Source organism: Heterocephalus glaber, unplaced genomic scaffold (assembly GCF_053883595.1).
Source record: "Heterocephalus glaber isolate CG9 unplaced genomic scaffold, H.glaber_assembly_v1.0 deba00001550, whole genome shotgun sequence".
NCBI classification, from domain to species: domain Eukaryota; kingdom Metazoa; phylum Chordata; class Mammalia; order Rodentia; family Bathyergidae; genus Heterocephalus; species Heterocephalus glaber.
Genome location: NW_028258343.1, coordinates 83,430 through 94,506, shown reverse-complemented (window position 1 = coordinate 94,506; position 11,077 = coordinate 83,430). Strand labels below are relative to the sequence as shown.

Sequence of the window (11,077 nt, the reverse complement as noted above, 5' to 3'; positions counted from 1 at the left end):
GTATACTAGGCTTATGCTTTTTTATGGTTCTTTTTTTCTACCTACTGGCTCTCTTCACTCAATGCCTTTTCAAATAGTTTTCAGTGTTTGGTTCTTCCATGAAAACTTTCCCCTGATGTCAGGCAAAATTCATCTTTCCCTCTTATTATTTACAGTTGGATTCATTTTGTGTGCCCCATGATGCCCTTTGCTCTGGTTTATAATTTGATTTGGACTTTGATCCCCATTTTGAACTGAGCAGGGTACCATTATCCTAGTTAACACAAACTGTAGAAATGTTGCTATCCAAGTTTCCAATAAGTCTCTGTGTAATGCCATGTGAGCTTTGAAACAGAAAAACAGCGTTTCCACAGGATTCCTCCATTGCTTTAGAAATTCTGGAACTTATTCCATTACACAGGCTGGGGGTTTAGGTTGAATCACTTGGGTCCACTCTCCCTAAGGTACCCCTGTCTGCAATAACATTTACAGTCATTTCTCCTTTGCTCTAGGGAAACTGTGTTCATAGTAAGACTTCTTTCTTGTTCAACAGAGACAATAGGTAGGAAGTTTTCACCATCTGCTGATAGAGCAAGAGCCGGTGGGGGCCACAAGAGCTCCTGTAACCATTGTCTTCCATCTTCCGCTGAGAAATTGTGGTTTTCCTCCTAACAGAGGTGCTCAGATGGTTTTAAGTGTGGGGTTAAGCAAAACTGTGCCTTTTGACTAAGAAGAGCAAGGACTGTTTAAAAGTTCTTAATATTGAGTACGGATTGTTATCACTCATTATGTTAGCATACGGATATGAGAAACACATTGAACTTTTGTTAATTTCAATCTATATTATATGTTCTATTTCCTGAGAAGGTGAGGTTTCCAAAGCAGAGATCCTGCTTTATTATGAAATATGGGTATTTGTTATGAAATGTGGGACCCAATATCCGTTTAAATTTGTGGTCTGCAGATGCCAATTATTGGGGTTAGGAATAGATTGAATCTCAACTTAAGGAACTTGCATCAAGTCTAAAGTTCTTTGAGAACCTTTGGAGTCCAAAACTACTTTTATTTTAAACCAACATACTGTGTTGTAGAGAACTTATATTGAGGTGGCCCCCAATTCTTCAATCCTTAGAAATGTCTTCGACCAGATATAGACCTGGGACGATCAAGAATTTATAGGGTCTTCTATTTTTTCTTTAGGCATGTTTTTCTAGACCAATTTCTAAGATCACCTTGGTAGTTTCAGTGGCAGATTTGGTTTTTTATAATTTGTTCTGCAAATATTGATGATACATCTTTTATGTTCCCCTATGCCCAGTGGGAGGCCTTGGTATAAACAAGACAGTCACTCGCTGTGGCTATTTTTTAAAACCTAGATTGTAGATAAATTGTTTTATATTTCCATTTTATTATTAGCAAGTGGTTAACAATTACGTGGACCTCAAAGTCTATGTTTGAAGAATAATGCTGTGCATTGGAATGTTTCTTTTGGCTTGAAAATTCTGTGGCTTTAAACTCCTTTCATATTTTTTACACATAAGAAACCAGAATCATAAGAAAAAAACAAAAATATAAGAAACAAAACATGAGAAACCAGAATCTCTGCTGCCTATTTTGTACATGTTCTTAAAAAGCAGTCTCTCTTTACTGAAATGTATTACAGCATCCTCAATTTAATTCAGTCCAAAGTAAAAGTGATTCAATCTTTGTTGTTTTGTTGTTGATTTTTAAAATGAGTAGCAATAAACTTTTCTAAGGCCAATGAAAAGGAAATGGATTCATGGATCAATCTGCTAATCATCTATGAATTGATAAAGTAATAAAGTCTAGAACTTCTAAGGCCTTTTCTAAAGCGCAGTTCTCTCTGTGCTGGGCAGCAGCTGCCAGCAGCAGCCACACAGTCATGAGGGGAAACAACTAACACTTTGCTTTGGACTGTGTTGCTAAACTAGGATGTTGGTAGGTTCGGGGCATTAAATGTATTTTTAATTTAGGATGGGTTTCATCAGGATTTAACCCCATCAATGAGCTGAGGAGCATCTGTATTGGTACACATCACTCTAGTGGTGGGCTTTCTTCATAGGACAAAAGGCTGCTCTTCTACCCACTCTCTGGATAAGCACATCGTGTTCTAGCTTGTTTCCTCTTGCACACACCAGTGCCTGCCTGAGGCTATACAATTCCTCAGGCATAATTACCACACATTCCAAGACAATTCTCTGTGAATTTGAAGGGTAAAGTTTAACCTTCACATGTCTCAAATGTTCATTCTATTTTTCTTATCTTTCAAGTGAGAAATGTAAAAAGATTACGAGAAATTAATTATTACATGTAGTCCTCAGTTTATGCTGAGATATACTTATCTTTTCAATGTGCAAAGCCAAGTATAAATGGATGTTTCTCATAATGTCATATAAGATTTATAGGAGCCAGACTGTATCTCAACTGAAGTAAAATAATCCCTCCACTGTGTACCTACCTCAAATATTTCAGGGGATAACTTTATATTATAGCCAAAGCTGTCCCATATTCTTGGGGCTAGATCTTTTTTTATATTTTTCCCACCTCTCCTCTTTTCTTTCCTCTTGCTTTAGCAGATAGCCAGCCCAGGGGTTGGGCCTATGGCACAGGCAGACTAGTTTCTGGCTTGTGTTGCCAGAAGCTGAAGCCCATCAGAAAACTCCCAAAGCTTTCCGTAGAAGGAGTGTGAGTAAGGAAGAGAGTTGCAGTAGTGCTGCAGGTAGGGGTGTAGGGAGAAGATTCAGGTGGGGGGGTCTCAGCCTCAGCAAGGATTCCTGCCTGAGAATAATGCTGCAGGGGAGCCCAGACAACTCCACGAGGACCAGGCTGACAGCTCAGTGATCAGACATCAGTGAAACCAACTAAAGACTTATAAAAGGAATTCTTTATGTTTTAAAATTCAAATGGGGCGAGAAATTAGTATGTACAAAGGCACCTAGGAGAGAACCAGGAAAACCTGGTGGAGTTGGCAAACTACCTCCAAACTCAGATGCCTGGAGAGGAGCTGGAAAGAAGAGTAGAGTGGTAGGGAAAGGCAGGAAATAGTCATGAATTAGACTGAAAAGACTGGTTATTACTGAGTGGCGGAGCAAGGACTGAGGTAATGAAACCTCCTCCTACTCAAGGAGGACATCGGTTACATTTGGATGAACTCGAGGGAGGGGAAGAAAACCACAAAAATTCAAGTGTGAAGTGAAGAGTCTGGAGCACTATAAGCAGAATGGGACTGCGAAACAGGATTAGCGCCCTGCAGTGATGATGTAGTAGAACCCCGGCAGGAGAGGAAGAATTGTTTTAAAATGGCTCCACAACCAGGAGTCTGATACCTAGATTAGGTAATCTTTTGGGGGGGAGAGGTAGGGAACAACGCATTTGTAAGAGATGGAAAGAGAAAGAGGCTGAGAGCGGGTACAAGAGAGAAAGATAACTGTAAAGAGCATGAAGATAAAGACCGCAGTTCTACTCGTTACCCTCTATACAAAAAGAGTCAGGTACAAGATTTGTAGAATTGGGACATTCAGTGTCATAATAATCACTTAAACCTTCTTTAACCTTGTACCTCCTAAAATTCAGGGTGAGTGTAGCTCCTTGGCCCAGCACAGTGGGGCTGGTCCTGGGAGAGTAGGCTCTGGCTCTGCTGTCCTGACCCTGTCCACCAGGCCCCTCTGCACTGTGCCGCTAGTGTCTTCACGCCCACCTACTTCCTCGTACTCTCTCCCCTCAGTCTCTTTATTTGTGAAGTTCTTGCCTCTTCAGTGCCACACATTGCATCCCATTTCTCCAGTACTGAAAAGGAATGCCTGCTGTAAGAACCTACAGTATTTAGACCTTTTTCTAAACTATTTTTGAGCAGCTACTGCTGCAGGCTGAGCCTGAAGATGGCCCTTGGCCTAATCCCTACTGCCTTTCTCCTCCATAGACTAGATAGTCAAATAAGACACAGTCTGTTTGACTAAGATTGTAGACCCTGGAAGGCACAGCCCCAGGAGACAGTAACGTTATGTATCCTTCTTCCTTGTTCCTTTTCTGCGCATGCCCCAATCAGGAGACAATCACACTGCATTCAGCCTAGACCATGTGGGGCCACATAGCACAAGTTACCCCACCTTCTCTCTTGTTTGTCTAATACTATAAATAAAGAGGATGCCGGACACCAGGTGGCCATTAGCTCATCAGGGTATGGTTCCACCTGGTCCCAGCTTTCAAGCTTAATCATGGTATGTATCTTTCTTTCTTGTTATTCTTCAATTTTCCTCATTCCCACCTCTCTCCTGGGCTTTGGGGTCCTACACTGTGCTGGTCACAGTAATCTACTTAGTGCCAGCCAATCCTCCATGCCAGCAGGGAACACTATCGTCCCAACTCTGAAGGAGTTTACAGAATAGGGACAGAGAGTAACAAAATAGGTCATGTGGTGATAGGGCTATGAACAATAGAACAAGGTGAATGGACAAAAAGTAACTAGAAGAGTGAGCCGAGAAAGACATTCTAACAAGTTAACACATGGAACAGACCTAAATAAAGGGAAAGAGGGACTTATGTAGATATCTGGGAAAAGAACAATAGAAACAAAGAGGTCAACAAGTGCAAAAGTCTTGTCATGGCAATGTGCCCAGTGTGTTGGAGCAGCGGAAGTTGGCTAGCAGGACTGCAGCAAGTTGAGGAAGGTGAGAGAGAAAATGAGATCAGAGTTGGTAAGGACACAGATCACATGAGGTATGCATGCCACAGCCTTTGTCATCTATTGTGAGTTAAAAGTGACTCTATGAGGAGGTTTAATGTAGAGCTGAAACATAATATGGTCTATATTTTAAAACATCATTCTAAGTACTCTATGAGAAAGAGATTGTACAATCCCTAGGTCAAAGAAGGAAGACCAAGAGGGAGGTCCTTGGGATAGTCTAAGTGAGAAATGTTACGGAATGGTTTAAAGTGATGGATATGACAAATGGTTCCAGTTGAGATATCATTTGAAGGTGGAGTTAACAGCATTTGCTGATGAATTAGAGAGCAGGTAGATAAATCATTAAGGACTTTATCATGATCACATATTATAATTTATTAATGAGGATGACAAGAAGCACAGGCTTGGTGTGAAGAAAGGGAAAGGAATAAATCATGACTTCTATTTAGGATATTTCAAATATTAGGTGTCCTTCAGAAAGAATATCAGCCTCAGACATCTGGGAACTGGCCTGGTACAATTCATCTGGGTCTTAGGGCACAATCCTAGTAAGTTTTGACTGTAGTATGTGACACCCTTTGGACAGTAAGTAGAAATACTCCAGAGGTGGTGGTCTAGATCAGGGAGCAGGTCCAAGCTAGATTTGCCATTCATCTCTACAGAGAAATCATAGTGATGTCATTTATGCCTTGGTAGTAGATGGAGAAGAGATGAAGTTGAAGGACAACTTCTGAAACACTCAGTGTTTGGAGGTTGAGAAGAAGGTGAGAAAGATACAGCACAGGAGGCTAAGAAAGAATTATCAGGAGACTAGAAAGAAGGAGAGTAAGAGGTAGAAAACTCAGAGAAAGTAACAGCCAAGGGAAACCAAGTATTTCAAGATACAGAGAGTGAGTAATGAAGTCACAAGTGAAAGAGGTCAAGTAATCTAAGGCTGGGGAAATGACCATTTTATTTGGAATGTGGAAGCCATTGAGGACCTAAGAAGCACAATTCTAGTAGAGAAGTTGGGAAGAAAGCTGGTTTAAAGTGGGTTCAAAAGAGACTATGAAGACAGAAAGAGGAAACAGTGAGTATAAATAAACTTATTTGAAGAATTCTGTTGTAAAGGGAACAGTAGAGAAATAGAGCAATAAATGAAGAAAGATATGGCAACAGGAAGTAAAAGGTATGTGAGGGGGTGGAGATGGTGAAATGCGTTCATATTCTAATGGGAGTGGTTCAATAGAGAGGGATTAATTGATGCTTCCAGAGAAAGGATATCCTTTTGTGATTTGGGGAACCACGTACACATGCATCCGCTGTGGAAGGAAAAGCAGAATGTGAGGACCAACCATGCTGAGGTTGTCTGGCAAGCATGCAGGTCTCAGCATATGGGTTCACTGTCAGCCTCTCTGACCACTTCTGCGAATATTTCTGAGGAAATCACAAGAAAGGGAAAACAGAAGCTTAAGAGTGAGGAGAATTGTGAAACATTGTATCCTTGTGGAGAACGAGAGCATCCGCCCACAGAGCTTCCTCCTCTTAACATCTCCATCAGAACAAGCAAAGAACCTCAGAATAGAAACAGATATAATATTATAAGCCATCTCGCATTTTTTTTGCTTAAATTCTTTTATTGGTACATTTTAGGTGTACAGTACATTTACATTTATCATTGGGTGCTTGTACCTGTACATGATGTATCTTGGTTCTTATTTTTTTCCCATTACCTGTGCACCCTCCACCCCCTCCACCCTTCCCTATTTACAAAGACTTTATTTCCATATTTTTCTTTTCTCATAATTTTTCCTTTCCCTTCTTTCCTTTCCCCTTCCCCTCCCACTTCCTCTACCCCTTTGGACTTTTTCTTCCTATTTCAAATTATCAATTATTTGTTTTAATCATTCTAATCCTTATTTACACTTTCACTTTCTCACACTAGAGAAACCATTTGGTATTTACACATGTGTGTTCTATTTATTTCACTTAAGAGTATGGCCTCAATATGCATCCATTTAGCTATAAATGTCTCTAGTTTGTCATTCTTTATGGCTGAATAGTACTCCATTTTATTTTTAATAAAACACATCTTCTTTATCCAGTTTCCAACTGATGGGCACTTGGACTGTTTCCAAGCTTTAGCTATTACAAACTGTGCCACTATAAACATGGGTACACATATATCACTGTGGTATGATTCTTTTAATTCTTTTGGGAAGATATCCAGCAGGGGAATAGCTGGGTCAAATGGGACCTCTAGTCCTAGTTCTTTGAGGTATCTCCATAGTGATTTCCACAGTGGTTGCACCAGTTTGCATTCCCACCAAAAAAGAAATCAGACCTCCCAAATTCAAAGACACAATTCAAAAATGGGCATCTGAAATGAACAGACATTTCTCAGACAAAGCAGTAAAAGCAGCAAATAAACATATGAAAAAATGTTCAACATCACTGGTCATTTGAGAGATGCAGATGAAAACAATAATGAGATTCCACCTCACCCCAGAAAGAATGGCTGCTATCAAAAAATCAACCAATAACAAATGCTGGGGGCGGGGGGGGGAGAAAGCCATCTCCCATTTTAAAAAAATAAAGTTTCACATACATAGTTTTAAATAGTTTCAATGTATGGTATATACACATTAATAAATATAAATTTTAGTTTCATTAGATGCTTTCATTAATTTGAAAAACTTTAAATTAAGGAATAAAAGGATGTCTCCCAAAATTGTAAAAGCTAATTGAATTTGGGTATGTGTTATGTCTTTGATATTTCTTTGGGTTTTTTGCGGGATTTTTTGTTACTGGAGATTGAACTCGAGATCCTGTGCTTGTGAGGCAGGTGCCAGAACCACTGAGCTAGATCCCTGGCCCTGCCTTTGATATTTCTCATAACTTACAGAAGTTCCTCCTTACCCATAGGAGGAACATTCCAAGATGTTTTTTGGATGCCTGAACCCACAGATAGTACTGAATTCGATATATACTATGTTTTTTCCTATATGTATATACTTATGATCAAGTTTAACATAAATTAGGCATAGTAATAGATTAACAACACTACCTATAATAAAGTAGAAACAATGATACGGTGTAATAAAAGTTATTTGAAACATGAATTGTTTATTTCTGGAACTTACTTTCCTGTATTTTCAGAAGGTGGTTGTTTGTGAACCTATAAAACTGGATGAGGAGGCTACTGTAGTATTCTACTTATTTTTACTCACAGCCCTATGAAAGTTGCATCCTCCAGATCTATGATTCTCCAACTTGAATTCTGAGCTGAGTTAGTATGTCTGCAGAGGGTCCTGAGAATCTGCATTTCTGGTAAGTTCCCCAGTGGCTGCTACACTTTGTGACCTGGAGCTCCAAGATCTTGTCGATCTTCTTGCGTGTAAGGTACAAGAAGAACTTGGGGAGAGAACACAGACAGGTCTCAAGGGGAAACAGGAGAGAACAAAACATCCCTGTCCTTGCCTGGGTGAGCCTTCGACCTTCAATTTATAACTTAGTCTCCAGCCATTGCACTTCCCATCACACCTGGAAGAAGAACTCTCTAATTAGACTAGATGCTGGAATCAAGATAGAATTTCATCCTGTTAGACAATACTAAACTCTGTTACAGCCACTTTTCTATTTTGGAGGTAGTTTCTAGTTGTCTATGAACACATAGCCTAAAACTTTTAAATGGTGCATTGGTAGAGAAACTAGCTGTCCTTTTAGCAGCATAGACCCTCTTCCACCTTGTATGTGAACTTGACTCCACCTTTCTTACTGGAACACAGGCAGTGGCCTTACTTTCCTTTACTGCCTACTCTTCTCTCCTTGCATTATCCTGCCAAATGAGGCCCAAGGGGTGCCTAGGGACAGTCCCGCTCCATTTGTGAGGAGTTAATGCAGTAAACATGCCACCAGTTCCAGCCCATTAGCAGACCTTCCGGCGAAAGACATCCAAGCCACAGCTCCCTCAAGCTGCTTCTTTCACTTCAGCCCCCTCCGTGGTCTGAATGCTTTGTTTAGAGCCAAGCACACAGTTCTCACCTAATAAATGTTGACTAATAACTTGACCAATGTCTACAGTAACAAAATGGTGATGCTCTGTAACCTTAACAGATGAAGTAGGAAGCAGAAAAGGTGGATATTTCATGTGCAAGAGCAAGTATCTGTAATGTAGATCAAATCACAAGGTAACTTATTTTATAAATGTCACACATGACAAAAATTTTAGAAGGTAATAGATGTTTATTATATTAATCAAATCAAAAAGACAAGAATTAAAGTGCATCTGATGTCATCACTCACATGTAGACTCAATTGTGATTTTGGCAACTAACCTTTCAGATATAAACAAATATGTATGCATCTGTTTGCCTACACACTGATGATAATATTAGATAGATATGCTTCTTGTGACCTGTGATATTTGTTTTTTTTTCACATAATATATTGTGAACAGTTTTCTACATCAAAAATCTTATTTTAAATTACTGCACAAGTATCCCATAATCTAGATTAATTATAGTAGTTTTATTGGTTAACTAGTTCCCAAGTACTAGACACACCTCCTTATTTTCATACTTTTATATTAGTGCTGTGTTCACTTAATAATATTGCATCAAAATTGCTAAGTTCAGGGCTGGGGATTTAGCTCAGTGGTTCTGCTGCCTTCCTCCCAACCACAAGGATCTGAGTTCGATCCCCAGGACCAAAAAAAACATTTCTGAGTTCACCTTTAGTATTGTCTTATTTTTATAATGCCATGTTCATTTATCAGTGTTGTATCTGAATTGTTAAGTTCATCTTATTAGTTGCTTTAGGATTACTTCCTAAAGCTGTCAATTTATTTACTTTTTTTTCACTGATGAATCATTTATTTGGACAAGACAAAAACATCTCCACAGTTTCCTTTTATACAGAAAGTGGAACATTTCAACTGTATTACTTTTTCTCTTTTTCAACAGAATTCACTTCAGTCTGGTCCCAGGAACCGCTTCTCATGTTAGGATTCACGTTTTAGTAACACATATGCACTCATTATAGCCGAAAGTGCATACTTGAATTTTGGATAGTCACTCATTATTATGGTGACCATACCAACATACAGTAAAAACCCTTGTGCTCTTCCCACCACGTCTTTCTTTTCCGGACAGTTCTAGCCTTCTTTCTACAAGCCTCTATCATCAACTTCATTATTATCTTCCTTAGTCAGAAACTTGATGTCTCCATTATCTTTTTCATGAAGTTTGATTACTCTGTGAACTATTGGAATATCTCATCCTTCAACTTTAAAAACAACTATTTCATCAGCTCGAATGGGATCTTCCTGGAAGTTTGTGAGAAACAGAAGGTCTCTCCTGTGAAAGGCTGGCTCCACACTGCCACTCAGCACCACCACGATGGGGCTCTCACTGCCTGTGAGGACGATCAAGCCTTTCCATATCATGAATGTAGAAGACACGATCATGGCAAAATTTAAAACCTAGTAGTACAGCTCATAATCACAGGAGTTGATCAGCTATACACACCTAGACATGACCAGATCCTAAACACAGTTCATGAACTCCAAGTCATCAAACTTCCACACTGCTGCACTAGTCTGAAACTCTATGGAGGGAAGGAAGGAAGGAAAGAAGGAAGGAGGAAGGAAGGAAAGAAGGAAGGAGAAAGAGAGAAAAGAAGGAAAGAAAGAAAGAAAGAAAGAAAGAAGGAAGGAAAGGAGAGGGGAGGGAGGAAGGGAAGAGAAGAGAAGGAAAAGAAGCTAGGCTGTCAATTTAAAGTTATTATTGCATACTACCAAATGTCACTTCAGGAATTTTATAAAATTTTCATTTTCTATAAACAATAAGACGGTCCCTTTTAAAATATTTTTGTAAACTATAGGCATCATCAATTTTATAAACACTTTTAATTTTCAGTTTCTTCTTAGCTAACTGATACTACTTTTTTTAGCTCAAAATTTATTGCTAATACACATTTTTGTGATTTCTACTAATATTCTTTGCTCATCTTTCTACTTGTGTTAAACTTATTTTGAAAGCATACTTACTAAAAATATTTCTTTTATCTGTTTCTGTGTTTTCCTGGCTTGCCCTTTGAATTTCAGTTTTGTTTACAAGTGGTCTGTAACTTTTAGATGTGCTAGATAATATGTGGGCAATTTTAGGTATCAACTTGACTGGCCCATAGAGTGACCAGATAGTTGGTCAAACTTTGTTCTTAGTGTTTATGTGAGGGTATTGTTTCAGTGAGAGCCACATTTAAATTTGTAAACTGAGTAAAGAGGATTGCTGTCCCTAAGGTAGATGGACCTCATCCAGTCAGTTTCAGGTCTCAATAGAACAAAAAAGAATAACCCTTTCCTGAGTTAGAATTCTTACTTGATTGTCTTCAGATTGGAACATCATCAGCTCC

The 11,077-nt window shown here is 39.1% G+C and overlaps 1 pseudogene; it reads right to left on the bottom strand.

Annotated features, from left to right (window-relative positions):
* Nucleotides 1–9,454: 9,454 nt before the first annotated feature.
* LOC101710363 (signal peptidase complex catalytic subunit SEC11C pseudogene) lies at nt 9,455–10,373 on the bottom strand (annotated as a pseudogene).
* Between the last annotated feature and the right edge of the window lie 704 nt (nt 10,374–11,077).